The sequence below is a fragment of the Lampetra planeri genome, chromosome 17 (genome assembly GCF_965212315.1).
Source record: "Lampetra planeri chromosome 17, kcLamPlan1.2.h2, whole genome shotgun sequence".
Lineage (NCBI taxonomy): Eukaryota > Metazoa > Chordata > Hyperoartia > Petromyzontiformes > Petromyzontidae > Lampetra > Lampetra planeri.
The window spans coordinates 4,032,486-4,059,542 of NC_136123.1; the positions used below are offsets into that span (position 1 = coordinate 4,032,486).

At 41.9% G+C, this 27,057-nt stretch overlaps 1 protein-coding gene across 3 annotated transcripts in view; it reads left to right on the top strand.

Annotated features, from left to right (window-relative positions):
• LOC144723278 (teneurin-3-like) overlaps positions 1-27,057 on the top strand; it is a 469,866-nt gene that overhangs the window by 374,267 nt on the left and 68,542 nt on the right. The gene's annotated exons all lie outside the window — the stretch shown is intronic.

Here is a 27,057-nt window from a genome sequence, read left to right on the forward strand (position 1 = left end):
GCCCTGTGAGCCATTCGGCTCTTGAATCGGGTGCAACCGCAACAAACAAAAACATGAACAAAAAACATATTTATTCATCAGAGCAAAAAATCTTGCCAAATTAAGCGCATAACCAAATATAACGTGATATACTTTTTTGCGTGTGTGCATTCATTAGTGACTGCGCTGGAGCCATCAATTCACGACTCTTTAATCACCAGGCGACCATCTGGATTAGAACACAAAATCTAAGGGGTGCCAGTTCGGCGCTCTGACCTCTGAGACACCCTCGCTGCACCGCAAGTTGTGAGATCTCCTTTGAGCTGGGTGGGGGGGGGGAACTCATGGCCCATGAATTAATTTAAAACTGCTCACCATATGAGGCTTACCACTTTTAAATGGCACTCAAATTAAACTGATCCATCGTGGCATCTTTGCCGCGTCTTTACTTCCGCACCGTGGCTTCGTATATGTATACACGTATGTTGAACTTCTTTCACACCGCTCGACATCGGTGTGCTAGTGAGAGGGGAGAGCAGCTGATGCAGACATCGCATTCGTGCTCTAAGGTTCGTTGTTTTTGTTGCGTTATTATTTGATAACATTCAGGCTTGTGTTCATGATGTGTGGCCTGCCAAAGGTATTTGAGAGTCCTATTCAGCCCTCAGGAAAAGGCTCCCCCCACAATCCTGCTATGGAGAATTTTAATTAGGGAATTAGTGCAGGTTCAAGGTTTGGCTCTGCCATGCTTGACAAACCCACACGCTCATCATACTTGATCCAGCGGTTTCGTAACACTTTTTGTACATCTGCTTTCTAGGAATGGGCAGCATAGGCGAGAAGCGCTGCATTTGAACAAGTGTGCACGTGCCGTGCAGCATCCCCCTCGGGTCACTCATTGTACCTCCAGCCCTCGTCAAAGTACCATGCTGTGTGCAGTTCTTCCATTATAAGGCCATCACTGTCCGTCCGTAGACAAACTCGTTACTCTACTGTTGAAAAAAAAACACATTACAGCCCTCTACCTAAAGAGGCCCCATGCTGTGCATCGGCATGAGTTGATGTTATGGAGAGGGAATCATCTCCAGGAGCATAAAAGGATCGCCTCTAAAATAGCTCGAGTCACCCTTTGACCACGATGGTTGCCGGAGTGTTGGCGCACAGTTTCTCCGTGCAAGGACTCCTGTTGTACTCCCGATGGAAAAATTCCTCCGGCACACTGAGTTCTGTAAATCTCTGTGCCGACCAGGAATTTTTAGTTTTTTTTATTTTCACATCTCTCCAATGCAACACCTCAGAGTCAAACTCAAGTCAGGGTTGGCTGCGTACGGTGCGAAAGAAGTTCAACGTACATGCGTACAACTTCAAAACTGCCTTTTATGAAATAAAATGCAAATTGCATTTGTTTTATTTTCGAGTGCTTACATGCACATAAGAGTGGCTTCACTGACTCAAAAACCAGAGGGGAATGGGAAAGAGGTAAGAGGCATAGCATCAGGAGGAGGAGAGGGGCAGTGATTAGCATGCTGCACTATCAAATAGCAACCTGAGTTTGATTCCTGACCATGGCTAACATTTGTAGCAAGTGATATCTGAATCGGTCCTCCTTTACCAACCCACACTGATCAACGTTGATAAAGTACGGTCAAGGCACTGAGAGGCCTTTCCCCAGCTTTGGATTGATGAAGGGCTGAAAATGATTGTTTAATTTACGATTTTATAGGGTGGGGTGACTGGATTGTTAAACCTGTAGGAAGTAGGGGCCTACTGCTCATGACGGTGCTGTTTGTCCCCAGTACGTCTGGCGATAAAAGTGTTTCGATGGTGGGTAAATGGATCACATCAAATTCTGGTAATTGCTGTTGAATATTAAACAGCGAATAATTGATTCGTTTGTGTTTTGCTATGAGTATTTTTGGTAATTAGATACTTAGATACCAATTTGGGTATTTTGTCAATTCGTTTTAAAAAGTCCATCTATGGGGTTTTAATCAGTGTGCACTGTCATGCTGTGGCATATGGTTCAGAAACATGGTCGATAATTAAATATCTCACAAAAATGGACATGTGCGCAAAGAGGCATGGAGAGATACCTTCTTGGAATTGTATTTCTAGACAGAAAGAAGAACACGTGATCTTCTTGGTTCTTTCGGTAAAGTCACGTAGAAGGGAAATAATAAAATAATAAAAATAAAACATAATAAAATCTTTTTATTACTTTATTATTTCCCTTCTACGTGACTTTACCGAAAGAACCAAGAAGATGAATCCCTGCAGTCACGAAAGCTTTAAATAGAAATAAGAACACGTGAGTTAGAGAATATACTATACGCAAGTTAATACATATCTCAAACGTATATGTGTTTAGAATGTAATTGAGCTTGGGCCCGACAATTCGCTAAAAGGATTGATGGCAGATAGCCAAGAATAATGATGGGGTGGCAGCTAATGATTGGAATGCATTTGACAAAAATGCTGCCCAAAGAGATGGAGCAATAATATCAGCTCTTGTCCAGGTGAAAGGTGGATTATTATATTACCGGATCATAAGAGACGACAGTGGGATTGGGAAGGCCTTCATCCAGCAGTAAATTGACCATGGCTGATGATATTGTTGTTATAACGTTCTGACTCGCACCTCTTGGATATCTGTGTAAAATAGTTTTATAGCTCATTGGATTCCTCCAGTATAAATATTCTGATTCTGAATGATGATAACGAGGCTTCTAAACATTGACCCGAAGAGTTAAAGCATGCTTCTCTACTATCTGAGTACAGCATAATGCTTTTCATTGGCTTTCATAACTGGGGGAAACATAGAATATCTAGAAATACAACTTGGAATACCCCCTCAACGTTCACCTGTTCAGAGTGTGTGTGGGTGCACTAATGGCATGGGAGCCTGAGTAGTGTAGTCTGTCATCAGGCCTGACATCGCTCAATGTCAGAGAGCCTCACTCTCGCGAAAAGGCAACAGCATATTGCTTACCGGACATGGCGGAAACCCACGGTCTCTAGGCCTCTATTTGCGCCTTTCATTTGTCCATCCATTATGAGATGTTTGATCAGCAAATGTTTTCCTTTAAGTGCATATGCCGATTACGTACCTGCGATCCAAACTTGTCCATAAGAAGCGATTTTAATTCTCAGATCGCAAGACGTGTCGACACGTGTTAGTGCACCCATGCATACGATTTTAAAAATTAACGTGTTTGCGCCCTTGTTGCCTATTAAACGGCAGCGATTTGAAAGCTTCAGTCGCCGTGTAAAGTAATAGCATTTGAGAAATGTGATGCATGTTATTGGGTGGAAATGCCACTCTATGTGACAGGCATGCTGTGGTGTTGCCACAGGCATTGAAAACAGCTTTGATGTTCTGCTCTGGCTCTGGAAAATGTTGCGTTTCCTCAATGCAGGTTACAATGTTGACGCCGTGAGAACGCTGTTGTATTTGCTGCAACGAAAGCATGCCCTTGTTGTGGGCTCTTCCCTTCGGTGATCACACCGGTGAACATTGTTATCAAAATGGTGAAAACAGCACCACGGGTTTGCGAGGAAGTACAAATCACATGCACTCAAAAAAAGGGAAACTTTTGGGATATTGCAAAAAACTTGGATTTTTTCATGCGTAAAAAAAACCTACGGATTTTGTGATGACTGAGCCCCAAGGCAGTAAGAAATCACAGGCCCTAATTATAAGTTTCATAAATGAGCTCTCCGATTAGGGTCATGCTGAGCAGCAGCTGATGTTTTTTACCGCTTTGCTGGTCTGGAGCTGCACAGACCACACAGGCTACACTGCATACATATTAGGCAGACCAAAGGAAATGTTTGGAAGCACTTTGTTTTTCCAAAAAAAAAAGAAGTGGTCGTTTCATAAGTAATTGTTTCCATGAATTGTATATATGTAAATAAATATGTTAGAAATGTGTAGACTTTACATTTAAAAAAATAAAAGTAAAAAAATGGTTTGATACTATTATCCGTGAGGGTCTTGTACTCACCATACAAACCACATGTGTCGATTGGGCGTTTCAGTACAACATATCACAGTCATCTTTTGTTCAAAATAACATTGAAATTCCCATGCAATTTTTTTCTGAAATTTAAGTGTAATACAAAGGTTATTAGCAACTTGCAGTACACTTCCAAAATTGCTGGTACGGTGTTGCATAGTCCTAGTTCTGTATAGGAGACAGCATATGCTACATGTATAGTATATGATATAAATAATATACACAAAAACAAACTTTAGAGGCTATTTGGTCTACTCTTCTACATTGACCAGACGTGTTTTAAGAGGTGAGAAAAAAAAATCACATTTTATACTATATATATACTTATAGATGTGTGTGTGTGTACGGAGTCCCTGCGTTGCGTGGAGCAGTAGTGTAGCGGTTAGTGCGCCGCGCTATGAAACCAGCAACCCGAGTTCGATTCCCGCTCATGGCCAACACCAGTGACCATTATCTGAACTGGTCCTAGGCCTCCCTTAGTTCGACTCAGCCTCAACTGACTACATAGTGCGATGTATAAACATCTCCACTGGGGAGACAAAGGCGGCCGGGCGTGGTGCTGGCCCACCCACCCCCTCGTGTGCCGTGCCGGCCTTCATAGGTGCTCGCAAACAGGACTTGCTCCAACAGTCTGTTATAGGCTATACGGAGGTCTTTGCAGCAAATCTCCAAAAAATTCTGCAGTGAGTTCGACGCGGGGTGCCCATATGTATGACCCGAGGTCGACTTGGAGCCTCTTCCACCTGACCGCTTCCGTCGACGTCGGGCCCTGCGTGCAACTCTGTTTTACTCTTTTTTGTCTGCGAGCGCACGTCAACACGACGCTTGAGCACCGTCGTCTTACTTGTGCGGCCGCCTCGGCACTCTCGTTCGTTCGTTTCTTGAGAAAGTAGCGACCGTCATTAGCCACTTTGTCGCAATGTTTGCTTGAACTCCTAACGTGCCCTCTGATCCATCACTTTATTAAAGGATGCAGTGGCAGCAACAATAACAAAAAGGCGACGCGTATCGGCAATTCGCGTTGGATTATCGCGTCCGTTAGACAATCCGCGTTGACAGCTGCATCTCAATAAGAGAATGAGTTACGGGCATCAATCGGTGGAAGAAAATTGCTTTCCTTTCGGTACGTGTGTGTCCCACTGTGAAATATGTGCGAATTTATTGTGTCGTGCAGACTTGCCCAGGGGATCGCCGTGCCGCTTACATTGAGTCAGGCGCTGCGAGCATGTACACACTTGGCCGTGCAAACTCCTAAGCGCAGGACCGGTGCACGAATTCCACATTTTGCACGCTGCACCGTGCTTTTTTTTTATTTTTTTTTAATTAAGGGCTTCTCATTATTTAGACATCTGCGTACACGGCAATTAAAAACTAAAGTGATGATAATTGTAATGTAATGCAGATTATGATTAGTAATATTTTAAAATCGTGTTGACTTGGGTTATCAACCAAATTATTTGTGGCTAATTAACCTATTTACATATTAAATGACAAATATGTCCTCGTGCTTCAAGCTGTTGCAGTATTCTTTCCTAATGGACATGAAGACAGCATCATCACCTTGTAATTTGCGTTGCTGTGTGTGTGTGCACGTGTGCTGAACTTCTTTCGCGACGTACGTAGCCAACAGTGGCAATCGGAGGTGCTGTGTATCGGCAAGGGAGGTGGGGATGTCCTCTCCGAGTGTGGACTTTTGTTGCAACAAAAAGCGGTTCGTTGCTTTTTTTCAGTCTCGAGCATTGAAACTATCCAAAATCTGCAGTCTATAACGCTTGCCTATATAAAGCCACAACAGCAGATCGATCATTCTTTCTCACCTGATGACGGACGCTTGTGTTGCGACCGAAACGTCGTGTTCTTTTATTATTTTTTCTATCCAAGTGACTTTACCGAAAGAACCAGAGAGTATAGTCGATACCTATTCGAGCTATTGATTTCTGAAAGCTGGTCCAATTATGTGCAAAAATTACTTCCCAAACAAAATCGCGAGCGTAAATAAAAAAAAACAATATTTCCACAATGCCAGTAATAGCAATTGATACATTTTTATTACTTTCATATAACAGTGAGGAATTAGAGGGCATGCTTGTGGTGTGTCCATTTATGCTGCTGGGTGGACAGCAGTGGTGTGGGGCGGGGGGCGATTTAAGAATTTTGCACAATTGCTTCAACTGCTGCGCCAGATGAGGAAACCAAACCGGCGACCTCTGGATCAGGAGTGCCGGTGTGCTAAGCATTACGCCGTGACAGCTGCCCGTTAGTGATCGCCAACCAGAGGTCGCAACCGGGTACCCGATACCCGTACCCTACCCGATACCCGGCTACCCGTACCCGGCCGGGTACGGGTACGGGTAGCCGTTTGCGACCCTGGTGCGGCCGGGTACGGGTACGGGTAAGGAATCAAAACCCGTTTTTCGACCTCTGTCGCCAACCCATATTTGTAACCGTCGCTTCTCCCACCCCCTTACGCAAACGCGAGAGAGACGGCGTCGCGCGTTTGGGATTGCAGCGTTAACGCGAGCCGTAATGAAGGCTTCGTCGCGGGTAATGTTCCTGCAGGAACAATGCCGGCGCTTTGCTCGGACGCGCCGCTTGGCTGCCCGGCGCGTGCATCTCGTCGCGTCCGTTCTCACTTCGATCTCTTTTGTCGTGGTTGTTAAGGGGGCGTCGTGTCACTCGGTGGGGACAATATAGAGACGAGAAACCGACAAGCCCCTGCCCCACAAATTCAGTCGGACGCTTCATACGTGTACGCTTGTCCTGTAGACCCCCTCCGTCAAGTTGTTCACCATCAAGTCTCGAGTGCAGACACGTTTTTGTTGTATTCGTGTGACATTCGATTGCGAGGCACGGAGCAGTGGCGCAGTGGTTGGGCACACTGTGCTTTGTGCCCTTTCCCTTGAGTTCAACTCCAGGCTAACATGAATAGTGAGTGATATTCACCAAATGCACACAGACAGCATTGCTCAATTATAATGAAATAACCACCAAACAGCGTGGGGAGACCTTCATCCATCGGTGTATTCACAGGGGGCATTACATTACTTTAATAAGTATTTATTATTCCAATGAACTACATGGCACGGAGAGTCCTTCCTCAAGACGTGAATTGACAAAGGGCTGTAAATAATGTAATGTATTATTGTTATTTGATTGGATGTCAATTTAGTCTCACACAATATCAGTACTGGACATCCATGAGTAAGAGCTAAATTATGTAACAATTGTCTCCACAAATAAAGTTGTGCATAAATCTGTGAGCTCATTGCTCAAGATGGCGATTAATTTTTGTGTCTTTTCTACCCCAACTTTGCACGAAAAAAAGTGCTATCCGCTGAGTTGATTTTTTGTTTTGTAAACATCATCAATATGTTTTACAAATATCTTGTCAAAAGGAAACCAATTTAAAATGATTGCAATTCAATTGACGCTGAAGTTGAATACAAATATAATATACAAACATTTGCAAGTGCAAATATAAAGTGACGTGGTTCAAAATTGTGATTTAAATGTGTACCCCTCAGTGCCGTATTAAATTTCAACATTTCACTAGAACAGAACTTGGCTTCACTAAATGAAGTCAGGCAGTATTTGTAGCTAAATGCTTTTGCAATGAGGTGTTGAAATAATCACTTGATTAATGCATGTATGATTCCAAGATCAATTTAAGCAGTAACCGTTTTTGCAACACATTTATCCCACGTTCATTACCGCTTTCCTTTTGAACAAAATAACATTTTCAGATGTAATTGTTTGTTCGTACGTTGAGGTTATGAATGGTATATTTTTTCCACAAATGTCAAGTTAAAATGTGATTTTTCTTCTCGGTTTGAGTAAGCTCTTGTCAAGCCCAGGTTTGGTCTAAATTAGTTCATTGATTCTCTTTTAATTCTCTGAACAGGAGGCTATTGTAAAGAGAAAAGATAAACAATCTAAAAATGTATAACTGGTTTTCTCTTCATGGAGTCGGTTTAATAATCATAAATTAAGCAACGCTTTATTACCACATAATTACGCTAAGAATAGGGATGTGTCCTGTAATATATTACTAATGATGTCCACAACTGTGCTTGGTTTTATACAAATTCACAGTAGGTCATTGTAATGTTTCTTTTAAGATTATTATTACAAATAGTTCTGTGTCATCTATTTTATGTTCTTGAAAAATTATTGCAGATGCTGTTACAGACATTAATGCATATGCATTATACAGTTTATTGCACATGCGGTTAACTGCTGTTGCATTGATATATTGTGCATTGCAAATAGAGTCAGTGTGAAGAATGTTGATTACAGTTTATTGAAATTTATATAATGACGCACAGCTCTTTAAAATATATAGAATTATAATAATGTACAGCCCTGTCATTCCACTGCTTGACTAAGGCCTTCCAATGCCATCTCAGACGTTTAACAACTGTACTTTGCCATCGTGGTCAGTATGAGCCCATAGGGGAGGGCCCAAGACTGCCACTTATGTTAGGAATGGCCTGAAATCAATCGCAGGTCATTGGGTTTGTAGGGCAGTACGCTAACCACTTCTCTACCACTTCTCATATATATTTATTGTAAGGATTAGGGATGAGTTTTATGTTTTAAGAAATTAAGATTTTTAGGATGTTATAAGGACAATGTGGATTTATTTTTCAGATCATGTTAAATGTGTATGCGTCTGCACACGAACACAAGTGTCATCGCCTAGTGCCACGTGGTTTTGGGCAGAAAAAAAAGAAGTGTCCGATTAGTGACTTGACTTTTGCTTTGGAATCTAATCCAAATGACATTTGAATCTTCCAAAATCTTTTATTTAGGCCAGACTTTCAGACTAATTTGAATGTCGGGAGAGCAATATTAGTAGAGAAATGAAGAACACATCCCAGGTAGGAATGCATTCCAGATTTTGGGATGAATCTACAATATCTGAAAATATAATATTTAAGATGGTATGAATAAAATAGTTTCTGGTTGATTGTAAAATATGACATCATGGGAAGTCATGATTCACATGATAGTATCACATAATGTAAATGATCTTAAAATCCCCCAAGACCAGAAATTATCCTTAAAAACCCAAAATAATGTTTTGTTTTTATTTTTTAAAAATGTAATCCCTTACATATAGTACGTCGCTCATATTGCACGTAATATTTGACTGCAGATGGAATTTCTAAATTCAATGCCAAGGGCGGTTGTTTTATCAGTGCTTTCCGTGTTCTCAAACATAATTGTGATGAGAGGTTTAAGACTGAGACTCTCACCACTCTTGGGCGATTTCATGAAAGAGAGATTGCACAATTTCAGCATCTTCCAGCCAGGTGGCTGAGCAGCTGGCTCGAATGTATTTTTTTGTCTTTTTGCCACGGGTGAATTTGTGACCTCCCGGGGTTGTTGTTAGAGAAGGCAGCGTGGAGCCTGCATGTGGCCTGACCTGAGTGAATTACATGAGCCTTGCATATGCAAACCAGGCAATACCGGTCCATGACCGAAACTGTTTTCCAAATCCGAAATATATATAAATATACACTAAAATTATGATATACAGCTGTCACTGTTATTTTCACCTTTGATGGAGTCAACAAGTCAGGATGGCATGAGGAGGTGATGTGTCATGAGATGTGTCGAGCAGAAACACAGCTGTTCTACGATATGTTCACCTATTTTGTTCATCGACCGTGTTTTTGCTGTTTTCCAAATGTAATTCATACTGGACACCTAACTCATGGTGAAAACCACTTTAGATTGGATGCCTGATATAAACATAGGTTGAAGGCTAGGTAGCAAGGCTTAGTACCATACGTATTACCTCATATATGAGAATATTTTATCAATAGCTGAAATATTACTCTCATCACGTAACATTTTTATTTTTGGAAACATGTCGTTCTTGGCATGCCGCGGTGGTAAGATGTTAACTACCTCACCTGGTATACAGGAGTTTGTATGTTCGTGGGTTCGATCCCAACTCTGATGCCTGTATATTTTGAGTTTGCATGTTCCCCCCCGTGGTCGCATGGAATTTTCTCCGGCTCCTCCGGTTTTTCCTTCTACATTCAGAAACACGCGTTTGGAGTATTTGGCTGCTTTACATTTCCACATGATAAACCACTTTGTTGAGCCAGGTCGCTTCTGAAAAATATCTACGTAGCTCAGTGGGCCTTGCGAAATAAAAAATAAAATTTCGATTTAAAGCTTTCGTGACTGCAGGGATTCATCTTCTTGGTTCTTTCGGTAAAGTCACGTAGAAGGGAAGTAATAAAATAATAAAATAAAAATTATTTTATTATAATAAAATGATTATTTTTTAATTTGTATTAATAAAGTAATTATTTTTATTATTTTATTATTTCCCTTCTACGTGACTTTACCGAAAGAACCAAGAAAAAAAATAAAATGTTTAATTTACTCTATTTATCCATTCACAGTAAATTAAGCACTTTTTCCAAGGGACAGTTGCATGAAATTTTGCTCAGTGGGATTGAGAGTTAATTTTCTCTACAGCCCATTTGGTTATTACATTTAGCCTATAAAAAGATATTCGTATCAACAGTATTTGCCTATGGATCTGGCTTTTGATCCGTGGCAGAGCGAGGTTAAACAGATAAATGGCTCTCACGCGTCCCATAATACTCTGTTTTCATGTTCGAGCCTGATAAATGTATTTTGTCCTTGCACGTGTTTCTCTAAGCTACGGTTATGAAACTACATTTGACAAATAGACAGGCAGTGAGGGTAATTTTGGTGGACTTAATGGTGCACCCTTTCTACTGTGGAATTGAAGTGCCGTGGCATTTTATCAATTTATGGGCATAGTTCGGATGGTATTATTGGTGTTTGATGTGAAGCAATTTCAGCTCTCTGATGGCTTTTGCTATTATAATGATGTTAATGACCATTTCCAGAATAGCGGAATGTGCTCCGATGAATATCACACTGCGCTATAAACCTGGCAACCTGGGTTTGATTCCTGAACACGGCTAACATCGACACCTCTCCTGGGCTCCCCTTTCACCAACCTGCACTTGCCAGCGTGGTGAAGTATGGTCAAAAAGTCCCCCTTGACAGGCACAGCATGCAGAGGCCTTCATCCCGCGGTGGATTGAGAAAGAGCTGCAAATTAATTTACATTGCAGGGATTAGTAAAAAAAGAATTTGCGTCTTGGACCAGAGACTAATACTGTTTTTTCAAGAGCGGTGTTTGATGTGGCTGAAATATATATCTATTTGGTTATGTATTATGATAATGATGAATGCTACACCGTGGCAGTGTTGTTGCATGAGCATATGCGTGCATTATTTACAATCTGTTACTTTGAAATTTACTAAATTAATCGGGGAAAACTTGGTATGCTTGTCAGGACAAGAAAGAGCATCAGTATTTAATACATTTCATCAAATCTCATTTATATGTGCGTAATGAATTATATATGAGCTCAAACAGGAAGCGTAAGCAATTTGTATCTGTCAGAACACACCTTGTGTATTTATTTATCATTGTGTTCATACATTCTACTATACGTTTAAAAGTATTTGTATTTCAATATATCATTCCTCTGTGATGCGATGCCATAACACACCTAATATGTACTTAAAGGGGTGCACGATGGATTGTTATAATTTTCCTAAATTTGATAGGTACATCATTTCCGTATTTAGTTTTTTACAATTGTTCCCACTGCAGTCCACATTGTAAAACTCAGCAATGATCGTTATAATCCTTAGAATATAGCAATGATAAATATGCATCTGTTTATCTGCCCAACATTTGTATCATTAGGGTGGTTCAACAAATCTTCTTTGTTCTTTCGGTAAAGTCACGTAGAATGGAAATAATAAAAGAATACAATTTCAACATATTAAAATAATTCTCACGACGTTTCAGCCACAACGCAAGCAGCCGTCCTCAGGTGAAGAACAGGTCTGTCGAGAAGACAGACTCTGTCTTCTCGACAGACCTGCTTGCGTTGTGGCCGAAACGTCGTGAGAATTATTTTATTATGTTTTATTTTTATTATTTTATTATTTCCCTTCTACATGACTTTACGGAAAGAACCAAGAAGATGAATATGCATCTGTTTATCTGCCCAACATTTGTATCATTAGGGTGGTTCAACAAAGTTTGCAATTTAATGCCACTGTTAGAAATAAGCATAACTTCTGAAAAAACACCACTGTCTAGCTAATATGTTGAGCGTGTGCGCTGTGTGGTGTACGGTTGTTAGATTTCTTTTTTTTACAAATGATACGTAACTGCAAATCACCTAGGCCTGAAGTTAATTGTATTATAATGATCTTTGGCTATTTATACCCCATCATTCCTAATGACAGCATTATGGAAACGAAGAGTGAGGTTGAATATGTGTAAATACAGAGAGCCACCAGAGATACACGTGAAAAGCATCGAGAGACACAGAATTCAGAAAAAATGAGTTTCATGTGAATTCTTCTGAGGCTGTGCAAAGGCAACGTCTTTAAACCACAATGCGACTCACTATTAAACGCCTGCAAAATGCGAGAATATATTTTTTTAAATAAAAATTGAATGAAAATGACTTTGCATTAATAATAATCGTTTCAGCTCGTAACGTGCACAGGCATTCGCTCACTCTGGAAGAGAGAGAACGACTCGGAGGCTGTGGTGAACCGCAAGTAGGAAAGACAGCCAGGTGGTGAGCTGGCACCAAAGTCCCTCCCCCAAACTCTGGGGTCCTCTGTCTATTAAGGTGTCATTGGCCAATTCATTTAGTGTGTTTATGTGGGACGAAACCAGAGCACCTGGAGAAAACCCACGTGTGCCAGGGATAAACACTCAACCTCATACAGATGGAACAGGTGGGATCCACATTTGCACAACTCGATGTAAGTACGTATGTTGAACTTCTTTCACACCGTACGTAGCCAGCCGCGCTAATCGGAGGTGCGGGGGAAGGACAACGAACTAAATACAAAAACAATTATAAAGAAATTAGTTTTCGAGAGAAAAATTATAAATGTTTTATCATGATGCCCAGGGGAAGGGAGTTTCACGACATCTGTGTGATCCGCCAACCTTCAACATCTTCACAGTGATGGATTACAGGCATGCGTCCCCACTCCACATATTCCTTCCACTAGATGTGCTACCAGAGTCAGAGGAAAAACGGTGCATTCATTATTGAACAAAAAGCTATTGTGATTAGCAGGTGATTTTATTTGTTTGTGTTGCTGCAATAAAAAAAATATTATAATAATCTATTTTTATTCTGAATTTGGAACAAGCTTTTTTCTCCTTTTAAAGCCAGTCTATATTCCTCATTTTGCACAAATGGATTGGTATGCGCAGTGATTGTGTGAACATTGTCAAAAGTTTGTTTCTATAATATTTGGGTGCCTGAAGGCAAAGTTTACCTAAACTAGTTAGGCAATGGTGGCTTAGTGGTAGAGCGAGCAGCTCGCAATCGTAGGTTGCAATTTCAAATCCTAGTTGGGGATTGACTCAGCCCATCATCCCGAAGGGGTAGATAAAATGTATACCACTTTGTGGGGAAGCCAACATTGTTGGCCTGAGAGATACATTTACCCCTGCTACAGGAAACATATGTAGAGGAGATGCCTTCGTGCTCGTTGGAGCAGGAAACCACTTGGACTTTTTGCCGGATTTTCTTTTATTATTAAATCTCGCTGAATAAAGTACCGCACTTACAGCTTCCTGCACGTTTTCCCATATACCGCTTGAGATGATGAAAGTGAATAATTGTATTTTTCGTACTTACATTACTTTCAGTAAAAGCAATAAGCTTGCTCCCGAGTGCTATATTCGTTTACTTAAACACAGCTTTAATAATGAGATAGGAGTACCATGCTGGGCCATGACCCTGCGCATCACGGAGATGTTTGCTTCCCAGCAAGAGCATAATCATTTTGTTTTTGGTATTTCTCTCTGTGTACCATCTCGGGCTACATTCTTTTTTTTACAACTGATAGAGCTTCAACATGCAAACTGATTAAACACTTTAATCACCAGTCAGCACTACATGTGGAACACCAAATGACTAATTCACTTAAAACAATTACGGGGATAAAAACACCGTTATGAATATAGACGTACAGGTAAGCAACGGGACAGGTAAACAATGGAATTCGGTCGCCAAATGAGTTAATAATCATCATGTTCTAATACTCAATCGGATTGAAATGGATTCTCATGGATTTTGTGATATAAAAAAACCTGCATTTCCCACAGTAATCGTGAGATATCGCCTTTGTGTCTCGAGAGACAATTATTTTACGCCTTACAAGGTCAGCTGTAGGTTTTGCAGCACCTAGAACGACTTAGTAGGCCAATCCTTGAGTGACAATCCTTGCCACAGCAATTGCAAGTGAATGCGGTGGCAGCTCCAGAGGTGTTTGTTGCTTGTTCTTTACGACGCTCCCTCTTGGTCTTTTCTCCTCGCCTCTCCTGAGGCCTGTTTTCACAGCCTGCTGCCAGCTGAGTCGGTCGCCGGCAGTTTTCTCCCAGTCATTTGGGTTGATGTCGCAGCTCTTCATGTCCCATTTACAGACATTTTTGAAGCACAGGACTGGGCGACCAGCAGCTTTGGTGGGCAGCCGACCACTTTGAGGAGTTTGAAGATGCCTCCCCTACTGATGAGGTCAAAGGCTTTTGTAAGATCAATGCATGCCAAGTACAGGGGCATTCTCTGTTCTCGAAATTTTTCCTGTAGCTGACGCAAGGAGAAGAGCATGTCAATTGTGGACCTTCCTGGTCTGAACCCACACTGAGCCTCAGGATTCGTCCTCTCAGCTAGTATCTGTAACCTGCTGAGGACCACACGGGCAGAGGTTTTCCCCATGATGCTCAGCAGCGAGATGCCGCGGTAGTTGTTGCAGTCCCCATGGTCACCCTTGTTTTTATATAGGGTGATGATGTTGGAGTCTCTCATGCCTTGAGGCATTGCTCCTTCTTCCCAGCACTGGCAGATAAGTTCATGGAGTTTCGTGAAGATGGCAGGTTTCGCACATTTCAGTACCTCAGGTGTGATGCCGTCCTGTCCCAGGGACTTGCTGCTGGCTAGTGAGTTGATGGCGTTGTCAAGTTCCTTCAAGGTTGGACCATTGTCCAGTTCGTGTATCGTTGCTAGGGGCTTTACAGCAGCAAGGGAAGCTTCTGACACGCCGTTGTCTCGTGAGTAGAGCTCTGAGTAGTGTTCCACCCACCTGGCCATTTGCTCTTGTTTATCAGTGATGATGGCCCCTGTGCTGGCTTTAAGGGGGGCAGTCCTTCTGATGTTTGGACTAAAGGCTGTCTTAATGCCTTCATACATGGCACGCATATTGCCAGTGTCAGAGGCGAGTTGAATCCTACTGCTGAGGTTCAGCCAGTAGTTGTTGGCGAAGCGTCTGGCAGTCGTTTGAGTTGCACTTCGGGCAGCTTTCAGAGCCCTTAATGATCCTGTACTTGGGGCTTGCTTGTACTTCAGGAGCGCCATGCGCTTGGCTTGGAGGATGGGTTCCAATATAGCCAGGTGTTCCTCAAACCAGTCTGTCTTCTGGCTTGTCTGCTTGCCGAAGGTATTGATGGCTGCATTGAAGATGGCGTCTCTGATGTACGCCCACTTTGTCTCCACGCTTCCATCTGGTGTGTCGTGTAGGGACTGCTCAAGGCTGTGTTGGAATGATTGAGTGAGCTCTGGGAGGGAGGTCTTGGCAGAGTTGATGCGTAGGTAGCGCTTTTGTTTGAGGCGGTGTATCTTTTTTGGGCATAGTCTGACCTTGCAGGATGCCAGCGAGTGATCGGTGTCACAGACTGCGCTGTGGTAGCTGCTGTGTGTGATGAGTACTGAGTTGAGGAGGGCTCGTCGGGTGATGACGAGGTCCATATATGTTCCGTTTAAATGGAAGGAGTGCGCAGAGCAAATGCTCGCATTTATCAGCACTTCCAGCTTTAGCCAAGATAATTCATTTCGGAAAAAGAATCAGTGGACAACTTGAGCTGGGAAATGTAATTTGCCCCCTAACATTTCGAACTCAAGGAAGCACAAAGTACCAGGTCTAGACTTTTGGCGTGTCTCTGAAATTGTAATTAATTAATCCATAATTAAGTACACAACTGTACACATAAAATGCACGATTACTGCAGGCCATGCTCAAGATCGCATAATCACAATACCACCTCAAGTTAGAGATGAGAACCAATATCTGTAGGTGGAATTCACCAAAGAGAACGGCAGAGTTGATGTTGGCCAAAAAGTCTTCGAAAATTTACTATGCATAAAAAAATAACGTAATGATTAATATCCCTTTGTCAATCCACTGATGGATGAAGGTCTCCATATATATGGGGCGCCACGGTGGTGAAATGTTAACTACATCGCCTGGTATACAAGAGGTCGTGGGTTTGATTCCAGCCTTGACACCTGTATATTTGGAGTTTACATGTTCTCCCCGTGGTCGTGTGCATTTTTCTCCGGGTCCTCCGGTTTTCCCTCCACATTTAGAATTGACGTGCATTTAGAGTGTTTGGCTGATAGAAATATCCACATGATATGCCACTTCGTTGAGCTATCACTTGCGGCCAGGTCACTTCTGAAAATGAGCTATGTCGCTCAGTGAGCTTTACCTGGTAAAGACAAAATATATAGTTTTTATTTCGATTTAAAGCTTTCGTGATTGCAGGGATTCATCTTCTTGGTTCTTTCGGTAAAGTCACGTAGAAGGGAAGTAATAAAATAATAAAAATAAAACATAATAAAATAATTCTCACGACGTTTCGGCCACAACGCAAGCAGCCGTCCTCAGGTGAAGAACAGGTCTGTCGGGGAGACAGCGTCTGAATTCTCCCCGACAGACCTGGTCTTCACCTGAGGACGGCTGCTTGCGTTGTGGCCGAAACGTCGTGAGAATTATTTTATTATGTTTTATTTGAAAGGACCATTTTCCAATGCCCAAAAACGAGGACCGTCGGCCAAAACAGCAAACTTTTCTGTGTAAATGCAGTGTGACTGATGAATGCGGTAAACCTGCGTTTTTTGTTTGCAACTATCTATATTCGTTCGAATGTGTACATTCTAGGTACATATCTAATGCGCCGTTACTTTTTGTACCCGACTGTTGACCTCACTTTGAGTGTAAGTGCAAAAGCGCTCATTGCTGTTATGGCGGAACTCAATTAGTTAAGCACGATCTGCCTCGCATTGCGTCGCAGAGTGACCGGTGTGATATAAACGAAGATTGTTTCTGGTGGTAAGATACTGCAGAGCAAACATTCATGAGAACACTGAGGCAAATGCAAAAACACAATATTGAATTATGCTGCTTAGTAAAAATGGTAGAATGATTTAACATGAATAAATTATAATGTGTTTATCAAATATAGTTCCAGTCATGGATCTGTTGTTCAATGCACAGGTGCACAAATGTGCACGTGAGAGATACAGACATTGAGAGAGTGTGCATGGTTTACATACGTATACAGTATAGGAATGCCCAGTGCTGTATTGGGATGCTATAGTGGTGTCATTATTAGCAACACTGCACCTGCAATCCAGAGGTTTGCTGGTTAAGTGAAGGGGAGGTGGATACCCATAGGCGGAGTTTGACTTTTATATTTGGGGGAGGGATCAGTGCTTCGCTTTGTCACACACATTAGGAATTGTGGGTGCATATAATTAATTAATGCCTGTTGGTTTTTTCTTAATTGTAAGCTACTAAAAACACTTCTTCTTGGTTCTTTCGGTAAAGTCACGTAGAAGGGAAATAAAAAAATTATAGTAATATAAACATAATAAAATCATTCTCACGACGTTTCGGCCACAACGCAAGCAGCCGTCCTCAGGTGAAGACCAGGTCTGTCGGAGAGACAGACTTTACCGAAAGAACCAAGAAGATGAATCCCTGCAGTCACGAAAGCTTTAAATCGAAATACTAAAAACACATTATTAAAGGTGTCCAGTTTGGGGGGGCGGGGGGGGGGGGGCATTTCCCCCCTCCATGCAAACTCTGCAAACTCTGCCCATGTTTATATCCCAATGCCTGAACCACTGCACCACCGTTAACAACGCTTTGTGTTTATTGCCAATGACAAAGGGGAGCGGTGATGTCGTGGTTAGCGAACTCTGCTGTGAACCCAGCGGCCAGGTTCGACTCCCACTCACTGGGGGCGCATGAAGGTGGCTGGGCTACAGCTCCTGCCTTTGAGCCATGTTGGCATTCATAGGCGCTCGCTTAACGGCACTTGCCCCAACAGTCTGTTAAGCTATAGGGGGGTTTCGATTTAAAGCTTTCGTGACTGCAGGGAGTCATCTTCTTGGTTCTTTCGGTAAAGTCACGTAGAAGGGAAATAATAAAGTAATAAAAAGAAAACATAATAAAATGATTTTAATAAAATTATTTTATTATGTTTTATTTTTATTATTTTATTATTTCCATATTTTTATTAAAATAATTGTATTATGTTTTCTTTTTATTACTTTATTATTTCCATTTACGTGACTTTTAATAGAAAGAAAACATAATAAAATTATTTTAATAAAATTATTGTATTATGTTTTATTTTTATTATTTTATTATTTCCATTCTACGTGACTTTACCGAAAGAGCCAAGAAGATATAGGGGGGTTATTTGTCTTGTTTATTGACACTGTGAGAATTGTACTGGTTGGGATTAGGACGAGATCCATGTTGTGCGCTTTGACACAATTCCCCCCTTGCATATCCAGGTCACATTCAGCAGTCATTCTTCTTTGACATGCGCTCATTGAAATGAGTTTGCCAGCAAGAATATACCCAGGCTAACTAAACTTTCATGGACGAATGGAACGAATAATTAGGTGACCTTTCATCGTTTCCCTTTCTTTTTTTAAATGTGTCATTGTAGTGAGAAAATTTCAGTTTTATAGAAAATTGCAATGGAAAGTTTCATCGAGTGAAAAAAAAAATCAATGGTAGCATTGTGTGTGGGTGCCCTCATTGTGCAGCTACCAATGTCGCGGTCAATAACCCCTTATACTGGTAGGAACGAAGTGGACCAGACCACCAATAGATTAATGTGTCCGTCCGTCCGTCCGACTGTCCGTCTGTCCGACAAGATGGCCGCCCGCTCCCCCTGCCATCCGTGAACTAAATGAACTAAACAAGATGGCCGTCGCATCCGGCGCAGCCAATGACATCGCCTGTTGCAATCCTTGCTCTGTGGGCGCGCGAGTCAGTGGGGAGGGGGGTGTGGACGTCATCGCTCTGTGGGCGCGCGAGTCAGTGGGGAGGGGGGTGTGGACGTCATCGCTCACCCCCCATGCACAAATCATTTTCTTTTTAACTCCTCTATACCCGGTCGATATCCCTGTACCGGTATTAGTATTATTCCTACCAGCCCACCCGCAGGGTCCTGTTCATGAACACGGAAATGGAGATGGAATAATATATATTTTAAAAGATTGAGTGCCTCAGATTGTGGGCTGATAAAATGCTGTAGTTTGAATTTGTTTTAAGTTGCAGCACACATCTTGTGGATTTCATGCATGGTCGAATGATTTCAGACACGTGCCATTTACAGCTTCACATTGGTCCACCTGTCATCATTGCGGAGGCAGGGTAGTAACACTCATGCCTCACAGTAAGGAGGGCTTTGGATGCGATTCCAACATTGGCTGCCTTTTTGCGTTGATTTTGTTATGATCTCCCCCAGTTCTGCATGGGTTTCCTCCCCAGGTTTGTATGTATGTACGTTGAATTTATTTCGCACCATACGTAGCCAACCGTACTAATCAGAGGTGTGGGGTAAGGACAACAAAACCGGTTCTCCGGTTTCCTCCCATGGATAAAAAAAACCCTATCATGTAACTAGAATTGCCATTATCACAATGATAAAAAAACAAATCCCCGCAAAATTACTCAATTGGTATCACACGTAGCAACATCGGCCTCTACTGCAGAAACTTGGCAGGAACCTCCTGAAAGAAGAGGCTTTGGACTCGGTGAAGCTTTCCTGGGTACACAAGCGTAGTGATAATAACAAAAATCATAGTTTATTAATAGCGTAAAGGATCGAAGTGTCAACACAAAGCACCGTTTAGTTATCTAGTTTAAATTGCTAATAAACCATGAATAGCAACGTCACTTCAATTTTTTTCAAGTATAATTTTTTTTTACTTCACTTAAAACTTAGCTTTATATTGCCTCTGTAAGCCATTAATCCTCTTTGAGCATGTTGCACGGCTTGATAATTAATTTAAGAACAATGCGTATTAAGGGCATAAAACAACGGTATCTATCGCGTGCTTCAAAAAGCACTTTTTTGTATGTCACTATGAGTAACATCATGGGCTTGAATGAGTCCACCCGCTGTGTTTAGCGCAGACATCAAACCAATATGTGGACCTCTGGGGAGAACAAATCCTTCATGCGGCAGTGTTATTATGCTTTGTGTTTTACTCTATTCTTTTTTATATGTACAATTCTACCAACAGCTGTGCTAGTGCCGTCATGTCACGAGATTAAGAATCCACGCGGAAACTTTCGCATTGTGGTTTCACATCATCCCATGATAGAGGATGGTCTGCGGAAAGAGATATTGCAAAATTACATCTGACATCTGTCATCAAGTTAAAGTGAATCTTAATCTACCTTAGGGGATGGCATTTCCAACCCACCTGTCCTGCTTTTAGAGAGCAATGCTTGCCATGTGATAGTGAAACTGATATATACATTCTCAGAGCTGGAATTAGCCAAATTAAGTACAAAACCGAATTATTTATGAAAGGATTTTTTTGCATCGTCATTGGTAACCGCGTGATCTGATCATGTCAGTCCAGTGCTCGCTGAGCTGCATTGACTCCTGGTTGCCGAACGAATACGTTATAAGTTTACATTCATCACACATAAAGTGCTTGCCACAAATGAGCAGAGGTGGGACAAAGTCATTGTTATGCAAGTCCAAGTCGAGTCGCAAGTCATCAAATTCATGACTCGAGTCTGACTCGAGTCCAAGTCACATGACTCGAGTCCACATCTCATAGGTGGGACAAAGTCATTGTTATGCAAGTCCAAGTCGAGTCGCAAGTCATCAAATTCATGACTCGAGTCTGACTCGAGTCCAAGTCACATGACTCGAGTCCACACCTCTGCAAATGAGCCACAATACCGCTCTGATCTCGCCAATGAACATAAACCATCAAGTGAAGTCCGGTCATCTTCGCAGCAGCGGCTTTTGGTTAGCCTTCGAACAAGGACGGGTTCCGCATCGGGCGATTTCAGATCCGCACCTGCAGCCATCTGGAAAGCTCTCCCTTCTGCTATTAGGAAGCCACTGGAGCTGTGCATTTTGAAATCTAGGTTTAAAACTCATTCCTTTAGAACTGCTTTTTGTGTTCAGTCTGTTGCCCTTCCCCCACGCATACTCTAAGGTTTTTTCGGTAAAGTCACGTAGGTAAAAAATAAAATAAAAATTAATAAAAGTAATAATATAAATAAAAATAATAAATCACGACGTTTCGGAGGCAACTCAAGTCTCCGTCATCAGGTGGGACCGTCACAGCTAGATTTACTGTATCTGAGTAGCGCGGGTGGATACGTATGGTGCGAAAGAAGTTCTACATACATACATGACTTGCACAATGACAGGTGCCTGCTTGGATTCAAACTCAGGCACTCAGCAGCGCCAGCTCAGATGGCCACATTTGTGTTTTACCACAGGTCGTCGATCAGCAGGTCATGTGTGGTGAGGAAAAGTGTGAGAACTCTCATGTCTTCCAAGACGTCTGGCCAGCATGGTGGCGAGATGTTTACTACCTCACCTGGTATACAGGAGGTCGTGGGTTCCATGTCCTCCCCGTGGTCGCGTGAATTTTTCCTCCACATTTATAAACATTCATTTAGAGTACTTGGCTGCGAGATTTCCACTTCGTTGAGCTATCATGTGTGCGCCAGGTTGCTTCTGAAAAAGAGCTATGCACCTCAGTGGGCCTTACCTGGTAAAATAACAAGTCGTTTTTTTTTGTTTAGTTAAGAGTAGGCGAGGCCATATTCCATCTAGAAGAAGGTAAAATTTCCCACTCTCGAGGTGATCTCGAGATCTCCCTCACGTGGAGAAACCTTCCGCCAGCAGCAGACGTGGGCAAGCAATTGTAGGGCTGCATCTCTCCTTTGACGTTCTCGGGTCGGCATAAAACCCACGTGTTCACCTCCTCCAGAATGCTGCGATCCGAATTAAAGCACAGGCAGGCAGCATCGCATTCATTTGTTTCCCCCACAGCGGCCAATGCGGTGTATTCTAGATTTGAAGCTTTCGTGACTGCAAGGATTCATATTCTTAGGGTTTTTCGGTAAAGTCACGTAGGTAAAAAAAATAAATTTAAATTAATAAAAGTAAAATAAAATAAAAATCACGACGTTTATTTTACTTTTATTAATTTAAATTTTAAATTTTTACCTACGTGACTTTACCGAAAAAACCCAAGAATATAATGCGGTTTAATCGGGAGGTGGTGTCGTGGAGTCGTGGAGTCACACCGGTGTGGAGTCGCGTGTGGCCCACGTGCCTTCCAACGCCCGTCGCTCACAAGCTCAACATTTCCAACAACTTGTGAGGGCACCGCTCGGGTCGTCTCAGCCAATTGGAAAGCGATGCCCCGTCACTGGTTTTTGCATGCGCCCTCCGCAAAAACAAGAGGCTCCCAAACCGGTAACCGCGGTGGTTGCGGGTCATCGCTCCCTTTGTGCGCCGAGCTGTGAAAGACATTTTCGCGAGCGCCATTTGAACCGTGCATTCTCGGAGAACTACGTGGTTGTGCAATTTTCAGCCACGACTTAATGTATTTTGAACCTTTGGGGAAATTCATATCTGCACATGGTGGCTTGTTCTAGATTTGAAGCTTTCGTGACTGCAAGGATTCATATTCTTAGAGTTTTTTTCTCGGTAAAGTCACGTAGGTAAAAAATTAAAGTTAATAAAAGTATTTTTATTTTTTATTTTTATTTTACTTTTATTAATTAATTTTTTTTACATACGTGACTTTACCGAAAAAACCTAAGAATATGGTGGTTTGTACTTGTTTTTCGGGAAATGTCCAAATACATATATCTTCATGGTGTGATTAATTCACAATTCCAATGCTATATTAAATGATCATTTTCTTCTGCCAAACTGCGCATGTATTCAGTCTTCAAAGGCGAGACCTTGTCCGACATATCATCTCTAGAAGAGTACAGGGTGTTTTAAAAATGATTTCTGCATCAAGTTTTAACTGATGGCACTGGCTGGTGTAAATCCCCATAATCGGATGTGTTCATCAGACACGGCTATCGTCACATTTCTAGTTCAGTGCTATTTACTGCTTCCACTTTGACACCGGCGACGTTCGCGGGACATGTGCTCATCTTTAAAGCGTTCGCAATAAGGTGTGCTCTACCACATCCACGCCATCCAGTTGTGCACGTGCGCTGGACGTTGACTGCGCCGTTATTAAATACATACAGTTCTATTGCACTGGGTGAAGCGATGGCACACTGCTCATCGTCGTACCCTACTAATAACCCGGTTACCTGAATTAGATCCCTGGCCACGGCAAATATCAGTGGCGCTTGAAATCCTCGCCGGTCCAGCCATTTCCTCTCGCCCCCGCCCCCCCGTCTTCTGCCTTCAACAACCTCCCGCAGCACAGACTCAGCAGCGTGGCGAAGAACAATCAAACAAACCCCCATGACCGACACGGCACGAGGTGGCCTCTATCCCCCAGTGGACTGTCAAAAGAGCTGTCAATTATCTTCACATTAATTAAACAAAGTTTGAGCTCGATCGGTGAAGCTATAAGCACTCCGTCGCTTGAATATTTTTCATGTCATCGGATTTCATCCCTCAAAGCCTCCACATATGAGCCGTGGAGTTGGCAATGCACATCGTACGGAGATTTGAGAGCGTTCCACATGTTTGCCAATGGTGTGATGGTTTTGAATGCTTCTATTGTGCGCTGTTGAAGATCATTCAAGCCTTTTTATGGTACGATGAAAAAAAACTACTTAAAATTTTAAATTGTTTATGGAATATGTTGGCAACATTTCAAACGCACAGTTTGAACGTCAGATTAATTTTTATTCTTTAATCATAGACGACACCTCCATGGACACCTTGTACATCGATGACTCCATAGGGAATGGCCTCTTGCTCTAAAGGGGAGCTCGATACCTAAATTCAATATGCTTACAACTCCGATCACTAGAAGACAGCGTTTCCTTTTTGGACATCAGACTGTCAATACGGGTAGATAGCCCTTCCAACATCCTTTCTATACACATCTAAAGACTCTTAGTCATATACTTAACGCGTGCGTCATCTCACCCTTCTGGCACTGATAGGACAGTTCTGTTTTCACAATTCCTCCATCTCTGTGGCATGTGCAGTGATGATGACGATTTCTGCAATAGGGCCACGATAAGATGGAGAGGTTTTGTTGCTGCTCAAATACCCTGAAACAACTGTAGGTGGTGTTTGCATTGACCACAATACCTGCAGTCGGAATGCAAACAAAAAACATAACTCTGATAATGTATGCACTGTCCTCGAAATTGATTGGTCCACACAAGAGACAGCTTTCTTTAGAGCCTAGTCTCACATGGTGTTGGACCAGATGACGCAATCTCTGTGACATGTGTCAGTTTTGTTGCCAGATAAAAGGGTAAAAAAAACAATTATCATATTTTGCTTCTGGCAAATGAGGTTCCAATGGGAACTGTAGGTGGTGTCCACCATCATTTTGCAGGACTGGCAGCGCAACTGATTGTTTTTGGGCGCTTTATAAATTATTATTATTGGTCTGCCGAAGGACTGTGGACAAGTTCCTGTTTGCGATGATGTAAAAAGTTAAGGGTGCAGCCCTGCAATTTCTTGCTCATGCTACTGCTGGTGGAAGGGCCTTCGGTAAAGCGAGCTCTCGAGAGCCCATCTAGAGGCTGATTGGGCCTACTCTTTCCATGCTAGTCAGACATATTATAATAGGCGGGGAGTGGCGAACCCGCTACGCACGACCTGCAGATCGACCATTGATGCTGCTGGGTGGACAGAAACGGGGGATTTAAAAAAAACTTGTCCTTTGATTCGACGGCCATGGCAGGAGATTGAACCGCCAACCTCTGGTTTATTAAAGTTGCTTTTGAAGCGAACTTCCACATTGGATGGTGGACGAGTTCAATGTCGTGCTAATATTATAAATGTAAAAGAATATAGTTTTATATTTTTCCTGCACAGTGTCCGACGTTTCGCAGCACATGCTGGAAGCTCCTTCAAGAACTGAAAACATTGTTTAGAGCACAACTGTAAAAGCCTTTGCAGTCATATTTTGTCGATGTGTTCTAAGTGAAGTACACACTAAATGTGACCTGCTAAAATGTTGCCAGTGAAGATATCGCAGAAGAGAATAAAACTAGCGTTTAAGTTGTCCCTCCTCAGGGCAAGTGACTTTTTCAGAATTGCAAATGACTTAACTGTGATGTTCAATTTCTGTATCCAGTCCGTGTAGCCAGCCCCAGTGGTGATGCTAGCCACTGGAGGCCCCGAAGCAGAGATTATTTTTTGGGGGGTCTTCCTTTTCAATTAATAAAATTCATGTCAGGTGACGAGAGAGATATATACACCAGAAATATGGATGTAATGAGATAAGATAAATGTAGTGACTAATTAAGGAATAGAGATGTAGAAAATTATAAAGATGAAGGAGAGAGTCATTGTCGTTTTCACGTGAATTAGCTGATGTTTATTAGTGTTCAAATTTGAGCTGATATTAGATGCACGACAATTTTTTTCATAAATCTGGGGGCTCTCAAGCTACATGAGGCCTTAAGCTGTTGCTTGGTTCGACTGCCCAGCGCCCTTCCCATAATGCAGTTCTCCAGTCTCAAATTAATACGTATTTTTTATTTCCATGTGATTATGTTTTATCCGTTTTTGAATTTTTGAGGAATTGTTTGCTTCTGAATACTCCATTCTAAGTGAACTGTCCATTTGTCAGTTCACGTGTCATATTTCAGTAAGGTTTTTAAGGCACAAAACTGCAAAGTGAAATATTACACAACAATAATTCAGTTAATCGGTGTGCCTCCTATCTGCTCGAGAGAAGGGTCCTTGCTCAACATCTTTACACTGCTTCACCATGTACGTTACCCTGCAGCATTAATGACAAATGTGGAGAGATTTTTTTAAAATGTGTTTTTAATGCATGAGGTTATCCTATTCAGTAGAAAATCTTCATGTTTTCCATTCATATACAAATTGTCTACTAAGCCTCTTTCATCCACTATCTTTATTTAAAATGACTTATGCTTGGTGTAACAATTTGGTCCTATTTAAAAATGGATGAGCGAGTATTTTATATGCACATGCTTATGTGTAGTGGAGTATATTTACATAGTAATTGTATGTTCACCTCTTAAGCTGCCTCACAGAAGCACTACTTATTAATATCCCCACGCTACACTGCTTCACAAAAAGGCGAGAGCTTGATTTTTTTGTTCAGGAATATTTCATCTGATGAGCTAGTTCAGAAGATGGGTAAAATACGAATCGCTCTCTACAATGCAATACATTGCTCCACTTCCCACCGATACGCACATGTGCAGTTCGTCTTATCTAAGACCGTAGGCTGTGGAGGATTCCGTTTTGGACGTGGTTTATTTAGAATTGTGCCACGATATAATACACTTTCTTCCGTGAGTGTCTTTCTGCTTCTCTGCAGTGAAATATAACAATCGTCTGAATATGTTAAAGTCCAAATGAAATAGACGATTTTGTGTGACATTCAATGAAACTTTATACATGCTCTTCTACAGAAATTATAAAGGTATGGAAGTGGCATAGTAATCCTCCAACTCCAAGAGGACATTTTGAAATGTGTGTTTAATATTGACGCAACACCATCATGCAGTTTTGGAATTGTATGCACATTAAATCTACAGGCCCTATATAGATATTTTTTCATGATTTGTTGCACTGTGATATAATATAATTCCTCTTTTCTGTGTTCATGTTGGATTACGTGGTCATGGATGTGAAAATGTAGTCGCAATAATTTTTTTACGCTTTAAGTTTACCATGAATTCTTCA